This window comes from Triturus cristatus, chromosome 6 (assembly GCF_964204655.1).
Source record: "Triturus cristatus chromosome 6, aTriCri1.1, whole genome shotgun sequence".
In the NCBI taxonomy this organism is placed as follows: domain Eukaryota; kingdom Metazoa; phylum Chordata; class Amphibia; order Caudata; family Salamandridae; genus Triturus; species Triturus cristatus.
This window is the reverse complement of record NC_140589.1, coordinates 1,862,817,789-1,862,845,356: the sequence shown is the minus strand read 5'-3', so window position 1 is coordinate 1,862,845,356 and position 27,568 is coordinate 1,862,817,789. Positions and strand designations below refer to the sequence as shown.

Below are 27,568 nucleotides of genomic sequence, written 5' to 3'. Positions count from 1 at the left end.
GTCAATCCTTGAGACTTGTGAATAGTTACAGCATATGCTAGAGAAAATGGAAACTGCTTCCTACGCACATACAAGTCTTTCACTAGTAAAAAACGAACTGAACAACGACAAATGACTTTAACCTCTTCAATCTGATCAAATTTTATTTGTAAGAATTCAATTCCATCGTTTTTATGGTACTTTACAAAACCCACAACTTTACCCATAGCTCCATTCACTAAACCTTTTTCTACATCCAAATTTCTCCTTAAAATCACTCGACAATTCATGCAAACATATAGATTTTTTTCTAATCCAGCTGTTTTGGAAATGTTCTTCTCTAGTGAATCCAATTTATTTTTCAGTTTGCCTGTTAATGTAATGGTAATTCTTTCATGCTGAATTTTGTCCACTGCTTCCATTTTCTGAATCTCTTCTTTTTCCAATTTCTAAAGTTCCTCATTGAATATTGAGCACTCACGTAGTGTTGGCATTAAGCAGATTACAGTATTTTTTTAGCAATGTTCTTGTATATTTTCTCTGCAACTATTTCTTCATTTGGATATAAATTATGTAGCATCCTACTCTGTAATGCTTTTTTGCCAACTTCTGTGAGTAGTCCAATTCTAATATCTTTCAGAATACTTGCATAATCTTCATCGTTTGCTTGCCTCATATTGGTAGTGAGTTCTTTGTACTCAAAGAATGACCAAATATTTGCATTACCAATGCTTCCTAATGACTTCTTCGTGTCTTCATGTGTCACAGTATTAAACACGGGTTGTCCTTTAACTGGAGTGAGCTGTAAAAGAACCCCAAAAACTATGACGTGTTTTCCTCCAAATAACACGTCATAGTCTCTCTTTAGAATTTGTTGCATTCTTAAATGCACAAAGGCAAGCATTAATTTTGATACCATGCTCACCTCATCAATAATGAGAACTTGCATCTTCTTCAACACTCTTGAAACTTCGAAGCATGCTTCTCTAGTTAGCTTGTGGTATTCTATTTTGTTCTCATGCTCCACTGGTAACATTAGCAAGCGATGTAAGGTAATTCCTTTTATGTTATAGGCTGCTAACCCAGTTGGAGCAGTTACCACACAAGACAAAGTTGAAGCTGTTTTTTGCTGTAGGTAGCTTCTGATGACTTTTATTAAGAAACTTTTACCAGTTCCAGCTTGTCCACTCACATACATCCTGATTGGTTCAAATGATGTGCATGAGCACTGTTTTTTTTCATGTAGTAATCCATGATCAATTTTTTTGGTGACTTCTTCATAAATTTGTTTTTGTTCTTCATTCAGTTGCTGTTCCAGATTTAGTAAGTCTATTGAATCTTCCTGTGCTTGATTCATAGCCATTTCTACTTTAGTCATGGCTATTGTAGCTTCATTTTCTACAACAGGTTGTCCTAGGGGATCTTGACTGAGTGTTCCAGAACTTTGACTGTCTTGAGAACTGTCTCTAGCTACTTCAGCTGCAATTGTTGCTTCCTGTTCAATTTCTTCATTTAACATTTGGACATAAGTTGTGAAAGTACTGCATTCTATGCTGTCTTTGCTAGCATTAAATGAATCTTCATAGCTTTGAAATTCTCCCAGTAGTTCGTCCTCTGAACGCCATGGTTCTATATAGGTGTTTCTATAAATATATTTAAATATATATATATATTAAGTCTCGGGGTGATTCGTCAAGCGGGGGCTGAGAAAAAAGGGGGTCCCAAAACGCGTTTTCTCCATGCATTTTCCCATAGGACCTTTAGTCGAAGGTACAGCCCGAACGGCTGAACAGAATTGCTTGAAATGTGGCAAAGAGGTAGTCCTCAGGTCAGGCATGTGCCTTTTGCATATATGGTGTCAATCTGTTCAGTAGTTCCTGAGAAAATTGCAGTTAAAAGTACATAAATATCTAACTCGCGCCCCCGCAATGCACTGCTAATGACGTCACATATTACATCATTCATGCCATAGTCAGTGACATCACTGATGACATCACTGATGACATCTCAAATGACATCACTGATGACATCATCCACGTGAAAATCTGATGCACCTCCTCACACCTGAATATAACCTTTGATACACCCACTCTAAAATACAGACTACCATTTTCGAAAAAATAGACACATCAATACCAGTTACTAAATAAGCACTGACTGATTCCTAGGTCTACACACATCCACTCATTTACCCATACAGTAACTCATACATGCAGTCACTCATCAATACAACACTATCATATGCACTCATACACCTATACAGACACTCACACACTGCTACATATCCAGTTACTCACACACTTAGTCAGTCATGCAAAGAATCAATCATACTTCCATTGACTCACCTATACAGTTATACAAACACAACCTCACTTATACATACAGATACTAACACATAATTACTCTCTTGAAGAATCACTGATACAAATACACACTCATCTATGCAGCCACTCTCAAAATTACTGACTCTCAAATATAGTTATTTATATACACCATCACTCACATATACTGCCTTTTACATATGTAGTTACTTGGACATATACCACTGTGACATCCATTCACTCACCAACACACCCATACACACACTCGCCCACCCATACAGCTGTTTCCACAAGCACATCCACGGGGCGCGTTTGCACACTGGTCACATCAGGCCCCACCCCCTCCCTTCGCCACTGTGCAAACGGGCCCTCTGGCATGTTGAAAGTTGGGTGATTAAGTCCCCTTGATTCCTGAGGGTCCCTTGGGTCCAACTAGCCCACCATGTACCTCCAGTAAGTGCCACAGAGCTGCTTACTAGAGAGATAACAACCGGCGTGGCCTTGAACCACCTCTCTGCAACGCATCTCTGTGATGCTTACTGGAGGTACCTGGTGGGCTAGTTAGCCCCCAGGGACCCTCAGGATTCAAGGGGAATTAATGCCCAAACTTAAAACCCACCAGAGGGAGCGTTAGTGAAGGGAGGGGCGGGCCTGATGTGACATGTGCGTACTTATCCAATCACTCTGCCGTAACCCAAGCACTTATAAATTCACCATACACTCTCCTCGCAGTACTCTAATCATCCAGTCACTACCCATGTAGTCATGCTATGATCTAGGTACTAACACATGCACTGCTACAATCCCTGTGTACTACCCCTGCAGTCCTCTAACCATCTACACACTTCTCATTCGCTCCTTCAATTCCCCTGGCAGTACCCATGCAGTCCAGCAATCACACTGTCACTCCCCGTGCACTCCTCCAGTCACTCAGCCACTACTATGTACTAATTAAAACACTCTGCCAATACCCAATCACTTATAAATTCACTCAGGCACTCTCCTTGCAGTATTCTAATGTTTCAGTCAGTAGCTATGTACTCATGCAATGATCCAGGCACTAACTGATCACTGCTACAATCCCCTAAGCACTACCCATACAGTCCTCTAACCACTTACACACTTCTTATTTGCTCCTTCAATTCCCCAGGTAGTACCCATGCAGTCCCGCAATCACACTGTCCCTCCCTGTGCACTCCTCCTGTCACCCACCCACTACCATGACCTAATCCAAACAACTATAACATCTATAGTGGTCAACAACTGACAGGGGGATTGCTGGAGTGCATAGGTAGTCCTCAGGGGATTGTAGCACTACATCTGTTAGTGCCTGGGTCATTCCATCAGTAATTGGTTAGTGACTGGATGATTAGAGTACTAAAAAGAGAGTAAATGGTGAATTTATAAGTGCTAGGGTATTGGAGCAGTGATTGGATAAGTACACAGTGTTGATAAGGTGATTGGAAGAATGCTCATGGAGTGACAGGGGTAATGCTGGAGTGCATAGGTACTGCTTTTGCGATTGTAGCAGTGAATGTATTAGTGCCTGGGACATTGCATGAGTACATGTGTACTTACAAATTCACCATGCACTCTCCTTGCAGCACTGTAATCATCCAGTTACTACCCATGTACTCATGCACTGGCCCAGGCACTAACTCATGCAGTGCTACAATCCCGAGAGCACTACCCATGCAGCCCAGCAATCCCCCTGTCACTCCCTGTGCATTCTTCATGCAATGGCCTAGGCACTAATACATTCACTGCTACAATCCCCAGAGCGGTACCTATGCACTCCAGCATTCCCCTTGTCATTCCGTGAGCACTCTTCTAATCACCCTGTCAGCACCGTATACTTATCTAATCACTGTGCCAATACCCAAGCACTTATAAATTCACCATGTAGTATCTTTGCAGCACTCTAATCATCCAGTCACTAACCATGTGTTTATGCAATGACCCAGGCACTAACAGATGTAGTGCTAAAATCCCCTGAGGACTCCCTATGCAGCTCAATAATCTGCCTGACACTACCTATGCACTCCTCCAATCACCCAGCCAGCACAATGTACTTATTCAATCAGTCCGCCAACACCCAAGCACTTCTAAATTCACTGTGTCTGTGTACTCTCCTTACAGTACTGTAGTCATCCAGTCACTACCCACGTACTGATGCAATGGCCCAGGCACTAATACATGCACTGCTACAATCCCCTGAGCACTTCCCATGCAGATCTCTAACCACCTACACACTACTGATTCACTCCTCCAATTACCCAGGTAGTACCCATGCACTCCAGAAATCCCTCTGTCACTACCCATGTACTCCAATCACCCAGCCAACACTATGTACTTATCCAACCACTCTGCCAAAACCCAAGCAGTTATAAAATCACCATACACTGTCCTTGCAGCCCTCTAATCATCCAGTCACTACCCATGTACTCATGCAATGACCCAGTCACTAGCACATGCACTGCTGCAATCCCTTGAGGACTACCTATGCAGTCCAGTAATCACCCTGGTACTACCTATGCAGTCCTACAATCACCCAGCCAGTCCTATGCCCTTATCCAATCACTGCCCCAAAACCCACACACTTATAAATTCACCATGCACTCTCCTTGCAGTACTCTAATCATCCAGTCACTACCCATGTAGTCAAGCAATGATCCAGGCACTAACACATGCACTGCTACAGTCCCTGTGTACTACCCATGCAGTCCTCTAACCAACTACACACTTCTCATTCACTCCTTCAATTCTCCTGGTAGTACCCATGCAGTCCAGCAATCACCCTGTCACTCCCCGTGCACTCCTCCAGTCACTCAGCCACTACTATGTACTAATCCAAACACTCTGCCAATACCCAAGCACTTATAAATTCACTCAGGCACTCTCCAAATGTTTCAGTCAGTAGCTATGTACTCATGCAATGATCCAGGCACAAACTGATCACTGCTACAATCCCCTATGCACTACCCATACAGTCCTCTAACCACTTACACACTTCTTATATGCTCCTTCAATTCCCCAGGTAGTACCCATGCAGTCCCACAATCACACAGTCACACCCCGCACACTCCTCCAGTCACCCAGCCACTACCATGTACTAATCCAAACAACTATAACACCTATAGTGGTCAAAGACTGACAGTGGGATTGCTGGAGTGCATAGGTAGTCCTCAGGAGATTGTAGCACCACATCTGTTATTGCCTGGGTCATTCCATAAGTACATGGTTAGTGACTGGGTGATTAGAGTACTGAAAAGAGAGTACATGGTGAATTTATAAGTGCTAGGGTATTGGAGCAGTGATTGGATAAGTACACGGTGCTGACAAGGGGATTGCAAGAGTGCTCACTGAGTGACAGGGGGAATGCTGCAGTGCATAGGTACTGCTCTGGCGATTGTAGCAGTGAATGTATTAGTGCCTGTTGACGTCACATATTGCATCACTCATGACATGGTCAGTAACATCACTGATGACATCAATGATGACATCTCAAATTACATCACTGATGACATCACTGATTACATCATCCACGTGATACTCTGATGTACCTCCTCACACCCTAATATAACCTTTGATACACCCACTCTAAAATACAGACTACCATTTTAGAAACAGTAGACACCAATACCAGTTACTGCATACCCACTCACTGATTCCTAGGTCTACACACACGTCCACTCATTCACTCATACAGTCACTCATACATGCAGTCACTTATCAATATACCACTATCATTTGCACTCATACACCTATACAGATACTCACACATCACCACCTCCATAGAGTTACTCACACACCTAGACAATCATGCAAAGAATCATTCACACTCCCATTTACTCACCTATTCAGTTATACACACACCACCTGACTTATTCATACAGATACTAACACATACTTACTCTCTTATACAATCACCGATACAAGCACACACTCATCCAATCACTCACTCTCACATATAGTGATTTATATACCCTAACACTCACATATACTGCCTTTCACATATATAATTACTCAAACATGTACTACTGAGACAACCATTCATTCACCAACACACCCATACAGACCCTCACCCACCCCTACAGCCCTTCACAGATGCACTCTTGATCCTATACACCCACTGAATTACCCACTCACACAATAATGCACCACCCCCACACACCCACACAGACACTCGGGCACCCATACAGATACTCAGACATCCAATCAATAACCCATATAGACACTCATGTAGCTACTCTCCATCCCATGCAGCCGCTTACACACCAACTGACAGACTAATACAGACATTCCCACAGTTTAGTCACTAACCCATGCATTCAGTAAGACACGATTAATCACTCACTTATACAGTCAGTCACGAATCTACTAAATCATCCATTCAGATGCTTATACACCCACTCATTCTTCAATACACCTTGGCATATATATATATATATATACAAAAAATATTTAAACTTTACAGAAACACACATTCACTGGATAATGTCATCAGTGATGTCATCAGTGATGTCATTTGAGATGTCATCGGTGATGTCATCAGTGATGTCACTGACCATGTCATGAGTGATGTAATATGTGACGTCATCAGCAGTGCATTGCAGCGGCGTGAGTTATAGTTCGCTCAACTAAAAATAACGGCCGAATTTCTCTGGTTTTGTACAAGTAAAATGTCCAACTAACTAACGTCCATGAAACCTGTGGTTTTTTCAGGGAATTTCTAAGGTTTTTTAAATGCTAATTTCTAACTATAACGTCCCTGAAACCTGTGGTTTTTTCAGTGAATATAAACAAAGCTTCCCCAGTTTGAAGACGCACTCGAAGAGCAGAAGGAAACTGCCATTTTCATTCAGATGCATTTATTTGCCTTACAGGTTTTCAAGCACTCACCTTCTTGGTCACAGGCATGATGATGCTGCACAGAAATGGTGAAAAGGCACTACCCTCTGCATGTCCATTTAATTAGCCCTCAGTGGGCCTCACAGGTGAAATCAACTAAGTGTTGCATGCTGGGATCAGTAGTGCACTTTACCTTTAGTACGTTTCTGTGCTGTGTCAAAGTGTTCATTTCACTAAAGAGCCTTCCAGTGGGCCTCCGAGATGAACATTTTCAGTTTATTTTCCTTTTTTTCTACTGTTCCACTCAGGAAGACTGATGATGGTGAGACTCAACAAAGAAGAAGAAAAGATCAAGACAAGAAAAACCTATAAATTTAAAAAGTGATAAAGAGGATTACGAAAATGGGCAGATCTTCACGTTTTCATGGAAATATGACTACCTGAGAAATGCAAAGGCGGGTATACAAATACAAACGGTAAAACAAGCTGGCAATGATCACCGCCAAGCAGATATTGCATCAGCATCCGATATCAGTTCTGTACTAGAAAGTGAATCAGAAACAGAAGTGAGTACCACAAGACCTTGCCGAAGCAATATCACATTGTCCCTGGGGAAAGAATTCAATTTTTTATGTTAAAATCGAAGAGAGACATTAAGGCCGACAAACAACAGACCCGGAAAAAATCCAATAACAAAAGAAAACGTGAAAGACGCAAGGCCGGTCGAAATCGGAGGCAACAAGAAGCCGGCACGTGGGCGGTGACATTGGAAGCACAAGTAGTAGAAAGCCAGAGCTTGGCCTATTCGAAATCCAATGCCAACACAATCATCAATTTGGCCCAAGTTAACCTCAATGCAGCGGAACAACAACTACTCACTCTTGGACTATCTTATTGCCCTGAGATTAATTTTTGCTATACACAAACCAAGGCAGATGTTTACAAGTTTATAAGGAAGTGAAAGTTGAAAAAGTTCTATCTTCTACAAAGTCAATCGAAATGAATGAGATTGATAGATTGGTCGGGCCCAGTGAAAGCTATTCTGATCAAACGTCTAATTTAACAGTATCAGATCTGATTTTGCTTCCAGACCTACAAGATCTAGAGAGGGACCTGAGAATCCCGGAGAGTGGGCAAGGTATGTGTGAATCACAACTGAGAGCAATGTAACTTGTACGCTCACTACAGACATGTGTGTTAAACCCAATACCCCCTTCAAAAGCAAATGTAGATTTATCCCAGTTATGCCTCGGGATGCCCTGGATGTTTTTAATAAGTGATAGTGCAATTTAAAAAATTGAACATTAATCTCAACAAAACTAAGAACAAACTCACCAATCAGGAATGGCAATACCATCAGCTGATAGAGAAATTGCAGAAAGAGAAACAGGTAGTGGTTATAATTCCGACAAGGGAGGTAACATCGTCCTTTGGCCACCAACCGGTTACATAGAAGAGGCGATGATGCAACTTAAAAACACGGAATGCTACAGGAAGAGCTCTCCTCAAAAATGTAAAAGTACTCAAGACGACTTTTTTGCAAAAATATTAGCCTGGAAGAGTACTGACCTTATAAGTATGGACGAATATAAGTTCTTGAAGAAGGATCATCCTACCTTACCCTTTATGTATTTTATACCTAAGGTACATAAGACCATGCAGAAGCCGCCAGGTAGGCCCATTATTGCAGTATGTGATGGCCCTCTAGAGAACATGTCAAGATACAATAGACGTTTTCCTGCAGGAATATGTGAGAGATCTGCAATCATATGTACAAGATACCATCGATTTTTTGCGGATGATTTACAAGTTGGCATGGTGCCGTGACTACTTATTAATAGCCCTTGATGTTACATTGCTCTATACAAGCATAAGACACAGAGATGGCATTAGAGCGGTGGTACACTTCCTCAATCATCGGCCTTTGAAGTAAGCCCATCACAACAAGATGCTGATCAGCATGCTCATATTTTGCTTAGACAACAATTTATTTATGTTTAAAAAGCAATTTTACCATCAAGTTCAGGGAGTGGCTATGGGGGGCAGCTTCTCTCCCAGCTATGCTTGCTTACACATGGGCTGGTGGGAGGAGCTGGTCCTCAGGAAACAATTTGGCCAGAATATAAATGGAAATGTTATAACCTGGCCAAGGTACATTGACCATTTATTTGTTGACTGGAAGGGTTCTGAGCAAAGTGCAGTTGAGTTTGTTTTAGCGATTAATGCAAATAATATCAATTTGAATTTTACATCTACTATTAGCCCAAAAGAAGTAACTTTTTTAAATAACACGGTCATTACATCTATGCACCGTAAACCAACAGCAGGCAATATGGTATTACATGCCACAAGTTCTCATCCTGCACATCTGATACAAAGCATTCTTTATGGCGAAATGTTGCGGATAAGGAGGATCTGTAGTGATGAGGCGGGCTTAGCTATTAAACAAGAGGAAAGTAAACAGAGGTTTTTAGCAAGGGGCTACAAATCCAAAATCATTGATGCTGTTGTAGCTAAGTCCAGACAAAAAGCAAGATTTGATCTCCTACAGCATAAAAAGAAAGACAAGTGCATGAGGGACATCACTGAAGTTGATTCATTGAATGAACCCAGTAGATTGATTCTAAGATATTCTAAGCAGGAGAAACAACTAAGGGGCATTATGAAGTGAAATTGGCCTTTAGTGTTAGATAACCCAGTCACATATAGGAAATTGGCATCTATGGGAAATGTTCTTATGAAAATTACCCCGGAGGATGTGCTAACAGGGACATGGCTAACAGCAAGAACTGGGTTTTTTAAATTTATAAGCTGCAAAACTTGTAAATACGGTATCACTAAGACGTCTTACTGTACGGCGTTCAACAATAAAGTACAGGAGATTGAGAAACATCTTACATGCTGTATCGATTGTGCAATATACATATTGGAATGCAGTTGTGGCTTGCAGTACGTGGGCAGCACAATTTTACAAGTGCATAAAAAAAATTTGCAGCACACCAGGGCCATAGTGAATAAAGACGCCAGCTATCCGGTTGTGAGACACCTCGAACAGTTTCACAATAGTGATCTCAAACACTTCAAATATTATATCATTGATTCAGTCCCTGTTCAAAAAAGACGGGGCAACCACCAGGAGAAACTCAGGAGACTGGAAACAAAGTATATTTTAGAACTTGATACGAAGTGTCCAGGCGGATTGAAACTAGCGAAGATCTTCACACATATCTGTAATCAGTTTTATTGTTCGCCTTTATACCATGAGCTCTCCATATATTCATTTTGGATTTTATAACCTTAGATTATAGAAAGCAATCTTTTACAGCTTTTAGATGAAATGAATTTGAACTTATACTTTGCTTTCTTAAACTTGTCTGGTATCCGATTGTATTACTCGATGTACTGTAGTACCAGTCAGCCTCAGATATACCTCATTCACATTATATTTATATAGTCTATCATGGAGGCATTAATTGACTGCATCATTTGCACTGCACTAGCACTTTTCAGATAAGGGCACTTTAGAAAACTAATACCGATAGGGTATGAATAGTTAGCACATAGTCACTTTACATACATCGGTGGGTACATGTCATAATAGGAGTTTTTGCATTAGTCACTTGAATGTACCATGTTGGTTTCTGGGATGTTGGCTTGGTTGTAATGTGAAAATTATATATTTGCACAATAATATGAAGTGGAACGATAAATTAATTTCTCTAAACGAAATAAGGCATGTATGCCATGATTGAATTGCCAACATGTATTTACACAGGTTACCTGGTTTGTTTTTTGGCATTCAGTCAATTGTAAAGAGATACAGACAATGCCATTTTGTAAGTAATGACTCATGAATGCACATTAGATAATATGTTGTCTGCTTCCATGCCACAATGATGAGCACTAGCAATTTAGAGAAATTAATAACACATGGTGACTATGTTACTACAATGTATTTAAACAATTTATTTTGATTTATTTTAACATTGGAGTCATTGTTGAAGTAATATGGACAAGAACATTATTTATTGACTTTTCTATTAAGGTGTATGAGTTAGTCTGTTGTCCATCTCAATCAAATTGTTGCATTGCAGTGTCACTTTAAAAGAGCAGCTAATTCAGCCCAGCGTTGTCATGAGATCAAGAGCCAGCAGGCTCGAAACAGGTCATGGCAGACGGAGTTCACGGATAAATAAATACTCTTTGCACAAAAACTGTGGTCCGCACTCTCTTTTCCTTAAGGATTTGAGGACTGTTGGGGAGAAAGTTGTATATATATATATAAACGAACACAGTTACTCATGATCAAGGGGTGAAAGCTCCGAAACGTGTAGGGTGTTTGTCAAGCTTTGAATAAACACCGCTTTGCAACATTTGTTGTCCACGGCATGCTGTCTTTGGGAGATAAGAATACAGCGTTGGTGTATGTTGGGGATTCGCCATCCCGCCGTGGGACACTGTCATATGTATATATATATTTCCTATTGTCAGTCGTCACTAGGTCGTTATAGATAGGTCTGATTTTCTATAGAAAGTGCCTTTTTTGGTTTGCTAATAGCTTTGGCCTCATTTGACGAATCTTCCCAAAGCTTTCCAAAAAGAATTTCATCAGCCTCACCTCCTTCCCGGAATGTTTTGGGGTGATCCTTCAAGCAGGGGGCCAAGAAAAAAGGGGGGTCTCAAAACATAAACTCCCCAACTATTTTCGACAGACTTCTTTAAAATGGGTTACAGCAAAAATTGCTGGACGGAATTACACCAAGTTCGACAGGAAGTTAGATCTTGGTCCGCAAATTGTGCTTTTTGTGATTTGATGTAAATCCGTTCAGTAGTTTTTGAGAAATATAGTGTAAAATATAATTTTATATTTAGACAGTTGGGTCCACATGAGACTCCGGTTTAAAAATGGAGCGTTCTGATTTTTTCATGGGAGCTTTATTTCCCTTTGGGTCATCCCGCTCCAGCGGGAGTCAGACTTCTGAGGGACCGAACATTCTGATTAGCAGGCAGCAACATGAGAAAAATGTTGCTGACTGCCATTACAGGACTCGGGGACTTATGGCCAGATATACAACCCGCCAATTAGCAAGTCGCAAATTGCATCGCATTTGCGACTCGCAATTTGCGACTCGCTAATTGGAATGCACAACAGTGTCTCAGACACTGTTTATGATTCCTAATGGGGTCGCAAATTGCATGCTTCATTAATATTAATGAGGCAGGTGCAATTTGCGATCCCTTTAGGAATGGCTAGCATTCATAGAGATGGTGGCCTGCTGGGGTCAGCAGACCACCACGTCTGTCACTACTTTTTAAATAAAGCATTTTTTTTTTTTAAATGAAGCCCGTTTGCCTTAAAGGAAAACTAAATGCATTTAAAAAAGAAAAACAAAACTTTTCAGTTTCATTTTTTTAAGGGCATGCAGGTGTCTCTGGGACCACTGCCTGCCCTTAAAAAATATTTTCCCACATACTCTCAAAGAGGAAGGGGTCCCCTGGGGACCCCTTCCCCTTTGCCAGTGGTTTAACACCTACTTGAAGAAGGTGGTAAACTGCAAGTGTTTTGCAGCCGCACATGCTGCCGTAAAACATCAGTACATAGCATGTTGACTCGCTATCAGGAAGGGATGCCCCTTCCTAATAGCGAGAGTCGCAAATGCTATTTTGTGAGTCAGTGACTCTCAAAATAGCATTTGTACGTGCTATTACTTTTTTTTGCAGCCGCAAATGGGAGGATCTCCCCTTTGCGGCCACAACAAAGGGTCGTACATCTGGCACTTAGTCCCCTGTCCTGAAATAAAAAAACAAAAATAGTACAAGAGGGCAAGAGGGCATGGTAGGGAAACCCCAACCCCCTAATCCCCATGAAGGGGACCCAGAGAAACCCTCCCATGGGGCTAAAAAAAGAAACGAAAATAGTCAAAAACGACCTTGTTACAGCAAGACTTTCTCTTGTTTGGAAAAAAATATAGCAACCGGGCCGCATTAAAAAATGATTTGTCCCGGGGATCCCTCCCCCAATCTGTATTCCTGAAGTAAAGAGGCACTGTGTGGGCCCTCTCGCCCAGCCCCCAGAGTCCCCAGGAGCTCACCACAGAGCTAAAATGTGTTCCCGTGTTTGTGCTTTTTATATAATTAGTAATTCTTCTGATTTAATCGATTGATATTGTGGTGGCTGTTCAAAGTAGACTCACCTGTAGAGTAACTTCCTGAAAAATAATAGGATACTTCATTTCTGAAACAAAATCCCTTGTAGGCACCTTAACCCATGAGAGGATAAGCAATGCCGGCTCCCGCTGTAAGCAGGGATCCAACTGGAGCCTCATGGGCTTTGGGGATCCCCAGCGGCCCCCAGTAAGACTTTGGTGGGTGCCCCTGGCACCAGGGCACCAAACTTTAAAGTGTGAGGGCCCAGGGAATTGGATCTTGGGCCCAAATTTGGCCCAGGGAGGAGGGCTGAATGCTCCTTCAGCATGAAAATTGAACCAAGCCCAAAGGATGGAGTCCCGGGGTGGGAATCGGCCCTGGTAGGGGGAGGCATGCACACCCCTTCCCATTTATTCAAAAGAGTGTACCTGGGATATGGGTCCCCAGGGCCTACCAAGGCTCCCCAAACAAAACAAAAAGGCCCTGGAAGTTGGGGTCCTCAGGGCCTAACGAGGCTCGGGGACGGGGTCCACCCTCCCCTTTAAAATAAATATTGATCTTGGAGATGGGGTCCCCAGGGTCTAACGAGGCTCAGGGAGGGGCCACATTTTTATTTAAATAGGTGGCCCCAGGATATGGGGTCCCTGGGGATGATAACTGCACAGGAGGGGGCCCTCTTCCCTTAATAAAATACATGGCCCTGGGGGGAAGGGATCCTCAGGGCCTAATAAGGATTTGGAGGGGGGCCACGTGGCCTCCCTCCCCTTTAAAAACAATGGCCCTGGTGTATGGGGACCTAGGGCCACGCTCTTTGGCCAATCCCCCTACGCACAAGAGACCAAGCTATGGTGGGCTGAGGACAGAGACCAATGACAGCAGACCAGCTATCACGGATAGAATGGGGGAGTGGAGGGAGAGGGACATGGGGATGATGGGAGGGCAGGAGGGAGCATATGTAGAAGAAGTGGAGCAATATGACATAATGACAGGGTGGATTGGCAGCAACATGTAGTACCTTCCACATTTACAAGTAATAGTGCTTGATGCCAAATTACCATAACTAAACTGGAACAAAAATACAGACTGTAACCTTCCCTAAAGGTCATGATAGTGACAGACATCCATTCCAAATAAGGACAAATGTTGAAAGATAGATGAGAGCCTATGGCAGAAAGGGGTTGACCCAAAACCCACTCGCACTGTATTATGTGTTATTTTACTGCACACATTTGCAACATGGGGTAACAAGAGCAGTCGATCCATTTCATGCAGAGCAAGGAGAATCTGGAGAGCCCTCCAGCTGATTCTTAGTACACTAGCAGTCAGGGAACATCAACAGGCTGGGTACTTCCTACTATTCCCAAGGCACTTTTATTGTCGTTAAACATAATTTCTGATCTTCAACTCTGCTCAGTTGAGCCATGCCTCTGTCCAGGATCTTTTGAATTTAAAGCCATTAAGGTAAGGCTCCTGTTGCAGATCCTACCCACAGGCGTTGAGCTGTCCAAGCCTTTCTCTCCACCCATTACCCTAAAAAGCTTCAAATGTGCATTTCCTTGACTTCCTTGATTGTTTTATTGGCCATATGCCCTGCATTGTTTTGAATGATGAGTGCAACTGTTTATTATTGATGTATGAGTCTTCTATATATCACTGGCTGGGCTCATTTATTTTTTGGTTATACTTTGCAACCTGTAACTTTTGCTGTGCAGAAACTTAGACGACTCAGGGCCACGTTCACACTCTATAAAAGTGGGAGGAGGGAATATGAATGAGTACTTGATTTCAGTATTCCAAATTCAAAGTTTGTAACAATATTTTTGGTTTGGTACCTTATGTAGCATCTGTCATATTGAAATAGTTTCTAGTTAACAGGTTTGCTGCATTTGTTGTGGGCGGTAACCCTTGTATTCGAGTGTATAACGACTTCCTTTATTTTTGGGAGGAGATATCGTGCTTGTCTTATCCTTACAAAAAAAAAAAGGAAAATCCAAATTTTTACTTCAGAATTGCTGAAACAAAAGCCTGACAAATTTGATAAAAATTAAGCATATGATAGGAGCATAAAATTAATTAATTGATCTGAGAAAATCACATAGAATCGATGTATTTGCAGTTGCAACTTTGAGAACAAATGATGAGCTTGGAAAATCGATGTATAAATGCCCTGAGCTAGAGATGTCAAAAATGCATTCATTGTAGTTTTAAATCAAACAATAGTTCCAAAATATCGAATCCGCAGTACCAGGAGACAGACTGTGGTGCCAGAGGCACATCCTATGGTGCTCCTCACGAGCTTCAGTGGGGCCTGGCCATTTCTGCTAATGCTCTTGATAGGTGCCACAGAGACAGGTGTGATGCTGCCATCCAGGACATCCCTTCCCACTTTCCTTTAGAGGCTCCCCAGCACTTCAGCACTCCAAACACCAGGCGCAAAAGGCATTTAATTGAGACCGTCTTGCTAAATACTGTATTTTGAGTTGAGTTCATTGTGCAACATCATCTTTTTTTCTCTTGTCAAACCTGTGACTTTTCAGATAAACTGAAAGCAGGAAGGTGCCCATTGGCTGCTGCATATTGCCCCGAGCGTGGCCCAGATACGTGCTGCGTGGACGATGACTGCCCGAATAAGCAGAAGTGCTGCCTCATCATATGTGGAAAGAAGTGTTCGAATCCGTTGATAGGTAACTTCACCAGGGAGCAAGGGGCACCATTGTCAGCTTTGTTGATGGCGTTGTCAGGTGGAGCCTTTGGTACTGACATTATGAAAGTTGGGTACTTAACGAAATGTATGGTGATAGCATCTGACTTACAAGTAGCACCATGGAGAATGCCAAGATCACCGCCCCTGGCCAAGATCAATGGGGTCTAGGCCATGCGGTAGGACATGCTGGTGAACAATGGGTAAAAAAGGTGTCGCTTGTAATGAAAAGACTCAATCAGGTTGTTTAGTACAGTAGGTGATAATTACTCTTGACCTGTTAGGGAACATGTAATATCACCTCTGATTAGTTGAGATCACGAGGCAAACTGATTAGAATGGAATTAAGGGCGGTGCTTTAATTTGATATAAATAAAGCATCAGATTCAAATAATAACAATGATAACAAGAGCCCTGGTAAAATAATTATAATTGGAACATTGGAATGTTGAGAGCTCCATTGAAGACAGTGAAGTGACTCCGGGCTTATAGCGGCTGGTATAACCCTTCTGCTTCAACATTCCAAAGATTGTCTTTCTATTTCTCCCTTTTTAATTTCGAGCATTCTACCTGCAGTGGGTGGGATGTTCTAAAAGCCTTATCACCCTTCTACCTCGAGCTATACCAGTTGTCAAAGGCATGTTCCCTTGTTATAGGCCTTCAACAACAGGTATAGCCCTGGGCAGCGGAGGAAGAAGAACTTACATTTATAATGGTAGCTATCCCCACAATGTACGCTATAGTACAACAGTTGGGTTATAAATGAGTTTCTGCATAAAAAGGAACTTTTGTAGGAGTCATGTAGTTCCTAAAGCTTCATGAAAAGGATCTAATTTACTATTATGCTTTCCATGGAATTAATAATTCCCATTTAATCTGCATAGTGTCTGGTCTTCAGGAAAACAGTATGGCCATAAGTTAAGCTCAATTGCACAACTGGTTACTACCTCACTTAGACACTCATCATGCAGTTCAGACGCATATCCTGTGCATGGACCATTGGAGCACCGTGCCATGTGCTTAGGGCTGCAAAGCACCATTTTTAAAATGAAAAGAAGTGTTAAAACAGTAAATAAAGGAAAAGGATTTGATTTGCTCTGGTATTTATTGTAATTTCATTGGAATGAAGAGGTCCCCAGGATGCGGTAGTCAACAGAGTACCACACACTTGAGTCTTGAACATTGCGAGAGGCTGTTCTAGCCACCATTCTCATTTACAGGCTGCCATCTGTGTTCTGTTACTTGGACAAGTGGTCTAGTGTCAGTCCTGGACACACTAAGCAGGGAGACACTTGGCACTTACTATCACTGTTTGTGGTTGCTCTCTCAATCGTTTTTCTTGCTGGGCCTACAGTCATCTTGGTAGATCTTTCAGTCCTTTTCTACTTAGTCGCCACTTATAGCTCTTCTTCAGAGGATCCTACTTGCCCCATGCTCCACTGAACACTGATCTGGGGCCCTGTGGACTCCCTTTGTCTAAAAACAAAATGCCTTTGCTCTATGCTCCCTGTGGCACCTTGTTGTGGCCATTCATTCAGGGTGCTTTGCAAAGTGCAATCTGTGTGGTGCACCACCATCTGTGTGAACCCTAGTGTTCCTACTGTTGATGCCACTTTCGATTCGGTCACTGACTGACAACATACTTTTGATCTTTACGTGCGCATCTGTCATCGCCTTACTGCCCTGAAATCACTTTACAGGGATAGATGGTTAGGATCTTCAGTGACTTTTCAGGGGCGGCGACAGAGTGCCCTAAGCACTTCTATCTGCAGGCTCAATGTTTTCCTGATACTTTTCATCTACTCTTTGGAGAGCAGTGGCACTCCTTTGACTCTCCCAGTGATGTGCCGAAGTTCTTGATTCTGAGAGGTTCCTACCCCAGCGAAGCTGTGCTATTGCGAAGTTCATATTTGAACTGATGAATTATCTGAGCACAGCAGGAATGCACAATGGGATCTCCTCTGAGCCCACTGTATCTAGAGTGGGTTGACCAAACCTAGGGTGTTTCAAGCAGTCACTGGGGTCTGACTGTGAGATGTCAGATGCGATATCATGCTTTTCAATCTCCCTCCATTGAGGGCCAGGGCCACTGGATAATTGTATCACTTGTGATGTGTATATTCTATATAATAATGAGGTATGATCATTGTTGGTGGTGGGAGCAGGGACTCTAGCTGTGGTATTTGGCATCTGCGAATATTTACCCTAGATCTCCTCTTCAATGACATCCTAAAGGTTTGTGGGGCCCCAGGCAAGATATATTTTGGGGCTCTGGGTACAATTTACTGCGCTGCATTTCTCAAGTGGGATAAAGCATTTCAGGGCCATATTTATTAATAATGGCCCCCTGATGCACACTACCCCTGCACTGGTGCACAAACAGATTGCCTCAAGCAATGTGCAACCTTTGCACTGTTGTGCAAAACTGTGTGTACTGCCTAGCATTAGATTTGTAGTAGAAGTATACTCTTCCATTGCAAAATCTTATGCCTAGACACATTCTTAAAAATTCCAAACATTGTGTGTGTGCTGTTCGTTACATATGTGGAACGTTTGGAGAAATTAAAACGTTTCTCCATATTAGAGCCTACATCAAGGAAGTGTAATGTTTCTGACGCAAAGCCAGATCTGGCTATCTTGGTAGATGGGGCTTTGCATAAAAGAATGTGTGTGACTCTACTAATTAGGTAAAGTCTCCTTGACGCAAAGTGGCACAAAGCAGAGCAAAATGATATTTCCGCTGGAAAAAAGGTCTCCTTCCCAGTGCAACATAGCTTTTGCACTAGTCAGTAGATTCGCCTGCAAGGGTGTATGATGCTCTGCTTCAATTTGCTTGACTTTTCGCTGTGCAAAGTCTTGGAAAACCTGGCCCTAAGTTTCTGCTAAGCATGCTCATCTCTCAAATTAGTAAATGTAGCTTCATTTTATGAGTAATGTTATTATGGTAGGAATGTTGACTGTCCCACTCACTTTACCAGGGGGCCCTTAGAAGGTGGGCCCTTAGCAATTGCCCACTTTGTCCATGCTTTAAAATGTTTCTGCCCCTCATACATATTACTTTATGTGGCATGTTAGTACCCATTCTGCGGTATCTACAGTGCCATTTGAGAACCAACAAAATTGGGTAGCTTAGCACGGCTATGTTTACTTTTGTTTTAAAGCCAGTGCCATACGAGGTGCCACATTAATTGTTGATATTTGCCCCTCTTGCAATGTATCACGTTTGATTAATTTGATAACCCACGGTCTTATTATTGATGGCCTCACTACATTCATAATAAGCCTGATCATTCTTGTTTTCAATGCCCATTATGGACTCTCCTCTCCTGCTCTTTGGCATGCTGGGCAAAACTAACTTCAGCTGCCCTTTTATTGCCTTTCTTCACTCACACTTAGACCTGATCCTATGCTTCTATGCACTACTAGCATGTGGCGCATAAATAAATATTTCTGGTCATTTTTCAATCATGAAGTTGCTATGGTTGCTAACACCTACAGTGTAATGGAAGGTTTGCTCGATCATTTGGCGTAGGACGTGAAGCGATGTGCAAACTGTGAAAGGGAGGAGTAGGTCTGGTTTATGGCTCTTTCTTTAACTCTAAGGGAAGATTCGTAACCTTACTGATTGTGAAACACTTCCCCTTGGGTAGTGTTAGCACCTATGATTATTTATTGTGATTTTCCATCTGTTTCTGTGACCCTCTTTGTGTGTACTAGCAACCTCAGTGGTTGTTTGGCCTGCTGGTGGACATAACTAATTTTTTCACTTTTTCTCCCCCTTTTTATCTCTCTATCCTTCATGGTTGGTGTCTTGAATGTCATAGTGGATCCGTGTATAGACAGGAAATTGCAAGCCATGGGCCGAGACCCAACGTTTGCAAGGACTCTTACTGCCTTGACTAGTTACCTGCGTTATGGGGGTATAAGGCACCTCCTCATGCTAACAAGGAAATATTTCACATTTTACACACATCCTTGAGCTTTAGCTGGACACATGGCGTCTTCCCTACCGGTTGACGTAACAGTAACTAAGTGTGATATTTTGTTTACCATTGTTCCGCATCATGCTACCTTACTTTTGGAGGTGCACCTTTCTGAGTCCTCTAATAGCCTGCCTTGCTGGTGACTCAACATCACCTTTCTCCATCAAAGGGAAATTGTAGCGAGCATTATGGGGGACAAAATGGAGTGCTGACTGTGCTGAGGTCTACTTACACCCTTTAGGGAAGTTTTGAAAATTGTGGTGCATAGCTCATGCATGGTATATTGATCAGTGAAACTGATACAATACATGTAAAAGGAACCAGTATTGATTACTGATATTGACGCCCTAGAGCACAAACATAAGCAAATAGGATCTCCAAGAACCATGGGCAAATTAGGAAAGGTACCAGATCCTTTGGAAGGAGGTTATCATAATCAGGACTGAGAGGTACTGCAATTTTATAAAGTCCCATCAGTCCTTTTTTGAAGAGGGTTAGAAGTCATCACGTTACCTGGCTTACTCTTTTCAATACAAATCTTACTCCAATCTGATTGGAAGTGAACACCGCAGGCTCGATCCTGAATACCACCCTAAGGGTTACTAATGATTTGAATATTTGTATGAATCTTTCAGATCAAAGGCAGACCAAACCTATTCTCATGTGGCAATAGTTTTGTTAGTCATTACTCATTGCACAGTTTCCCTGTTAAAGATTATACACATTGTTTTGCCAAGTGGAAGAAATAATAGGTTACACCCAAACATTTGATGAAAGATAAAACATTGGGGCACAACAGTATACCCCTTGATTTTCATCATTGCTTCTCAACCTGAAATTAGAGGGTTTTTTATCGCTATCATGTCCTATTCCTCTTTACCACTTTTCTCATAACTGTGTAAGGACATGCAGCTGGGTGGGGCCTATGACACAATTCTACTCCTGAATGCTCATCTAAAGCTATTTTCCAAATGGTTGGCTTCATATTTAGAAATAGTGCTAAGGATACAAGTGACCAGACAGTCTTCATTCGGGATTGCTACTCATCAGATAGTATGCAGTGGCTCCCATTTAGGATCCTCAGGTGCAGTCCCAGCTGGTGCAATTCAGCTGAGAGGTATTTTGGTTGGGTCAACAAGGACCTTATGGACTCAACGTATCCACTAGACCTCACAGGTCCTTTAGAGGTGATGGGCATGCTATTCTGCAAATACAAGTACCCTAAGGAATAGGTTCTCAGGCAAGACCACCTCCTCCCCTTTGTTGTTTATGGTGGGAAGACAGATAATAAAAAATATCACTTTACAATGATGATGCCTTATTGTATTTGTAGCAAGTTGGGTCTGTATCTACTATACCAAAAAGAGGAATAGTGTGCACAGAGTCCAGGGAGTCCCCAAAGGCAGAGGTTAAAGTAGATAATACCTTACTTTTAATCAAGTGGTAGCTGGGCTGAGCAGTTAGGCTTATCAGAGGATAGTGTGAATGCATTTGTTGTATGCACTCATACAAGGCAGGAACACACAGTCAGTGACTGACTCAAGGCCAATGTTTGTAAAAAAGTTTTAAAAATATGTTACTTTACTTACTTTAATATCTAGGAACCAAGCTTAACTCAGTTACGAGTAAGTATTTTTTAATTGCAATACTTTCAGATTACTGGCTAAAGGTTGGCATAGTATCGATCAAAACTTTGCATGTGCAAGAAATACTTTCAAGCTTGTCAATCAGTAACACTGGGTACTTGAAACAGGTAGACAGTCGGATTCAACATTTGGAAGGAAATGCAATCCTAAGGAAAAAAAGGCAGGGTTATGCATCAGCAGGTAAGTACACAACCTACTTTTCCAGTCTCCAGGTGTTTATACCGGTACTGGGCAAGGGTCAGTTTTAAAGGAGGTTCTGTACTACCAGTGGCACTGGGGCGGCCAGGTGCAGGGTTTTCCATGCCAAAGTCTAGCCAATTGAAACTGGGGGCACCTGAAGAGGTGCAGGGTTCAGTATCTATGCCATGGTGGTTGATACCGGCAATGATGGTGGCTCTTGTGGTCCGCGGAGAGTAATAGAGGTGAATGGGAGTCAGTAGACTTCCAACCCTGGTACGTCATGGTTGTCAGTGTGTCACTAGAGATTGAAGTAAGGAACTACCAGCTCAGCGGCCACGGGTATGGAGATGCGCAGGGTATGGAAGAGTTATGTCCACATTGGACCGTCATAGAGAGGCTGCGGTCGTGCAGGCGGGGCAGGAGGAGGCTGACAGGGCCACTTGCAGAAGCTTACAGGCTCTCGGGAATGGAGCTGTGAACAGCTGGGGTCGTTGGGCCGAGACGATCCCTCTAGGTCATAGAAGCCGTACAGCTGCAGTGCTTTCTTCTGGCAGGGTATAGTCACGTCGACATAAGTGCCGGTCCTCTTCTGCTGCAGTCTTGGATTTCCTTTGCAGTATTGAGTCGTGTCGGCACAAGTTTTGTTCCTAATCTACTGAAGGCGGTTCTTGGCGATTTGGTGAAGGCTGAAAGGCCTCCATGGGTTCTTGGAGGCCTTGCAGGGTGTCTGGAAGGAAGTATAGGTCCAGTTGTCGATTCGGTTACAGGTGGCGGGTTTCTTGACGAGTTCTGTCTGTAGCGGTTCAGTTCCTGGTCAGGCTGTGGTTTTCTTCCGTCTTCTTCTGTGGTCCATCAAATTTGAGGAACAAGTTCCAGGGGAGCCATTAAATATTACATTTGAGGGTGTTACTGTGGTTGGAGGGTAGTAGCCAATGGCTACTGTCCCCTAATGTGACTACAACTACACCCTTTGGGTGCCTCCTCCTTATGGGGAGAGGGCACATACCTGTTCCTATTAGGCCTAATTCTCCAATTCAAGATGGGGAATTTCTAAGAGAGGGCCTACCTCAACTCCTGGCAATCCTATGGGTGTGCCAGGCTAAGGTGGATACTCCTACTCTGCTTACTAATTTTTCCACCTGTCCTGCTACCAAAACAGTGGGGTCTGGACAGGAGGGTGACATCTCCACTATTTGGAGCTGCCCAAATCATCACATTACAAGGTGAGAGCCTTTGAGGCCTTTGAGGCTCACCGTCAAGTGTTGCTGTTCCTGCCAGGGGGAGGAGTGAAGCACTTACACACGGAGCAGGCTGTGTTTCTGACCTCCGAGAGCACAAAGGCTCTCACCCCATGACGTAAGAAACCTTTCTGATGGTGGCTGGCTGGCAGGCACCAGTCAGCCAATACTAGAGGTCGGTCTTTTTCTAGGGGGTATCTAAGGTAGGGGCATAGTGCTCAGGCAGCTAAGCTCTCACCCGTGGTATGGTGCACCCTGCCTTAGGGCTGTGAGGCCTGCTAGAGGGGTGACTTATCAATGCCATAGGCAGGGTTAGTTGGCATGGCAACTCTTCACTTTGGCCTACAGCAAAACACGCAGCCTGCAAAGGCAGTGTCTGTGTGTTAAGGTGGGGGGTCTCTGAGGGTGACATAATACATGCTGCAGCCCTAGGAGGCCTTCTCTGATCACAAGGATACCTTTTACAACGGACTTACATGTGACCCAGAGATTTGCCAATTGTGGGAACAAAGTTACCATTTTGGGAAAGAACACAGGCCCTGTGAACCTGATTGGCAGGGACCCAGGGCACACTCAGCCAATTTAGCATCAGTTATCTAGCAAAATGTTAGGGAGTAACCATGCAAAAAGAGGCACTTTCCCACAGTATTTAACTGACCTTGACATCTCAATCCCACACAGTCTGTGGTTGTTGGAAGAATGTGGATCCTTATCTGGTCATACAGTCAACTCTGACAAATACAAAGTCATGCTACTCAAATATATAATAGTAGTAATAAAAAATATGTTATTAGGAACATAGTGTGTTAAAGTATTCCATACATGAAACAATAAACAAAATTCTATATCATAGCAATAAAAAGTACTAGATACTCAAATTAATAAACATATATTAAAATATGAATTGTTTAAATCATTAAATATGTTAATCTTCCCATTTCCTTTTTTCAATTGCTTGTAAGAATTGCAATTCTAACATCTAGTGAGTGCAAAGCACATAAAAACCTTAAGGTTACATAACGTGTTTTAATATCATATTTGATTAAAATAGGCTTTAAGTGTAGATGAAGCCAGATTGCTTGACAAAGAACGCATATCTCTATATGCGGATGACATTTTACTATACGTAACGGACCCGAGAGAGACACTTCCATTATCCTACAGATTTTTGAGACCTACGGGTGTCATGCGGGATATAAAATCAATTGGTGTAAGTCTACTCTATACTCAATAGGGTGGGGGGGTGGGGTGGAGCCCCAGAGGAACCCTGGTTGTTTGCGCTGGTCGACAGAGGGGTTTACATATCTTGGCCTCTATATCACTACTGACGTAGCAGCAAGCCTAGCGCGTAATGTCAGGAGGGTTCTTCTAAATTTACAAGAAGACGTTAAGCGATGGAGAAGATTTCCCTTAACCATTATGGGAAGGGCCGCTATGTACAAAATGATTACGCTCCCCCAGCTGCTCTATGTGCTACAAATCACTTCCTGCAAAATTCCGGACACAATGTTCAAACACGAAGATAGCAAATTGCTCCTATGGGATGGGGCTTATCCATGTGTGGCACTTCAAACTCTACAGAGAAATCCATATAATGGGGGTTTGGCCCTCCCAGACATTAGGGCATGCTACAGAGCGTCCCACCTCATTGTTATTAATGAATGGATTCATGCAAGGGGAGATCACTCGACATATAGGCTGGAAAGGCTACAGTTTAGAGAACATACACACCTCCACTATATCAAAGGAGGTAAGGGAAGCAGCCAATTGCTACAAGCGTCCCAGAGGTTATTGGAGGCATGGAAAAGTGCTGTACGGCAAATGCAATGGGACAGGAGGCGTACCAGGGAGACCCTGCTGTGGAAAGGGAGTAGACTAACCGAGATTGGGAAGCTTAGAGGCTTTAGGAAATGGGACTTGATAGGCATTTCCAAAATAGGGGACATCTTAGAAAAGGGTGTGTTGGCCTCTTTTGGCATGCTTCAAGCCAGGTATCAGCTCCACGACACTCAGGCATATGCATACCTTCGTCTGAAGCATGCATGAATTGCGGAGGGATTGGATGGGGAGACTCTACCAGAATATGCCCGTTAGAGGGTCGACGCTTGCAGGAAGAGATTCCGGCTAAAGCCGTTTCGTTTACCTATAAAACACTACTTAACAATATGTCCGCCAAACTTGGTCCACTCCAAACTAAATGGGAAAGGACCACCGGAGTACTGGAAGATATAGACTGGGATGCCGCTCTCATGCATCTATGGGAAGTGGCAATTAAACTTAGGCTACGCCTCATTCAGTACAAAATCCTGCACCGCACATACTTTGATAGAGTTCGACTGCATAAAATAGGGAGAGCGGAAAGTCCAGAATGCCTTAGGTGCCATGTAACAGACGGAACTTTCATACACACTCTCAGGGACTGCACGGAGATTTAAGCGTACTGAGGAAAGATTGTGGGTGAGCTCAACGGAATACTTGATGTCCAAATTGAACTGGAACCAAGGTTTCTTCTCTGAGTATCCCGACGGATGTAGATATCCCAAGACATAAACTTGAATTGGCTATCTTGGGATTAGTGGTAGCCAAAGAGACATAGCAAAGTACTGGTAGGGTTGTAACACATACCTACACTTAATGAATCGAGGGCAAGTCTTGATCTCTACATGGTGGCGGAACAAGTAACGTATAAGGCCAGGGGCTACCCTCGTAAATTTAGGAAGATATGCACACCATGGTTAAAATACTATGATCTGGAGGTGGAGGGGGAAGTGGAGGGAGGGGGACTGTTGTCTGGAAGGTCGAGGGAGGAACCTTGAACGATGCAATGTATGTCCCCGATGTTGGTAAGCAAGAATATTATAGGAATGGTTTGTTCTTCATATACACCCGGTTCATTCAAGCCCATCGATAGATCTACCTACAACGGACATTATATTTGAATTATTGCCAGATGAGACAACTGTGGAAGGACAAGTATTGGGCAACGTTTATTCATGCTTTGTTAAACATGTTATCTTCTTTTCAAAACAAAATAAAAATATTTATTAAAAAATATATAGGCTATAAGAATCTACGGCTTTAAAATGTGCACACTAGTACATTTCATATTCCTACCGTAGTCACAAAGTACACCAACCCAAAGAGACACGTTGGGTAATTTTATACCATAAAATAACACGTTAATGCCCTGTTGGATTTGCCTCTTTCTGCAGGTCCACTCCCAAACATTTTACCTTCCTCATTCCCTTTTTGCTGAATGCATTTTTGTGGTTCTGGTGTCTTTACCACTTCTAATGATGATAAAGCACATTTGCTCTTTCCCTAAAACATGATAACATTGGCATATCCACAATTGGTATACTTCATTTATCTATAAGTCCCTTGGAAAGTGTACTACATGTGCAAGGGGCCTGTAAATTAAATGCTACTAGTGGGCATGCAGCACTGATTGTGCCACCCACACATGTAGCACTTTAAGCATGTCTCAGACCTACCATTTCAGATCCTGTGTGTCCATTTTTAAATTACCATTTCGACCTGGCAAGTTAACCCTCTTGCCAGTCCCAAACCCTTCTTTTTAATACATATAAGTCACCCCTAAGGTAGGCCCTGGACAGCCCCAAGGGCAGGGTGCTGTGTCATTTTCAATTGGGAAAATATAGATATTTTGAGTTTAGTGTCTCTGGAATTTTCTTACTTTAAACATTCTGTGAGTATGGAGCCAGGGGAGGAAGGGCAGGAACCTTGTGCATTTCAAAGGTCTCTCTTTGAAGTCTCCCTCACTTCAACAGCACAACAGGGTATACGAACTGGACTACTGACCCCACCAAGTCAGTACACTTCTGTACCTGAGGACATTCTGTAGGGAAGAAGGACTGCTGTGCTGCCAGGAGGGACTGACACTATGCTGCACTGCTTTGCTGTGTTGGCCCTGCTGCCTCTTGCCTGAGTGTGAGAAGGACTGGACCTGCTTCTCTACATCTTCAAAGAACTTAGGTGACTCCAAGGGCTTGCTTCCTGTCCTGAAGTCTCAGGGACATCAAAGACTTCGTTCAGCCATTCTACAGCTGCTGACCTCTGCCCACTGTGAGTCCTGACCTGCCAAGAGGTGCCATACCAGTCCTGGGAATTGGGGTTTTCAGCTGTTTCCTACCAAAACCCTTGCATTGTCTGCTTTGCAGTGGTCGGAACTGATGCATCCTCTTCTATGTCAATGCAGCACCAATTTGAGGTCCCAAAGCGCTGCTCAATGACGAGGCCTCATCCGACTGCGCAGCTTGACGACGACGAATCGAGGTTCGACGATGACGCAGCACCTGACTACGTAGAAGGGTTTTGACGCTGACGCATTTCCCAACTGTGTGGTTTTGAACAGATGCATCTTCCTTCTTGTCGTCGATGCATCCTCTGGAAGGGTACTGTTTGCAGCAGGCCCTGCATGGCTCCTGTATCCAACCCTCGCTGCATCTCGGTTGGCCTGAACATTACCCCGTTCAAGAGCAACCAGATGTCCCCGCTTGGC

At 43.0% G+C, this 27,568-nt stretch overlaps 1 long non-coding RNA gene across 1 annotated transcript in view; it reads left to right on the top strand.

Annotated features, from left to right (window-relative positions):
* LOC146822223 (uncharacterized) overlaps positions 1-27,568 on the top strand; it is a 121,013-nt gene that overhangs the window by 65,160 nt on the left and 28,285 nt on the right. The window contains exon 3 of the long non-coding RNA XR_014962821.1: positions 15,836-15,982. This is a non-coding gene — a long non-coding RNA (uncharacterized LOC146822223). The remainder of the gene's footprint in view (positions 1-15,835; positions 15,983-27,568) is intronic.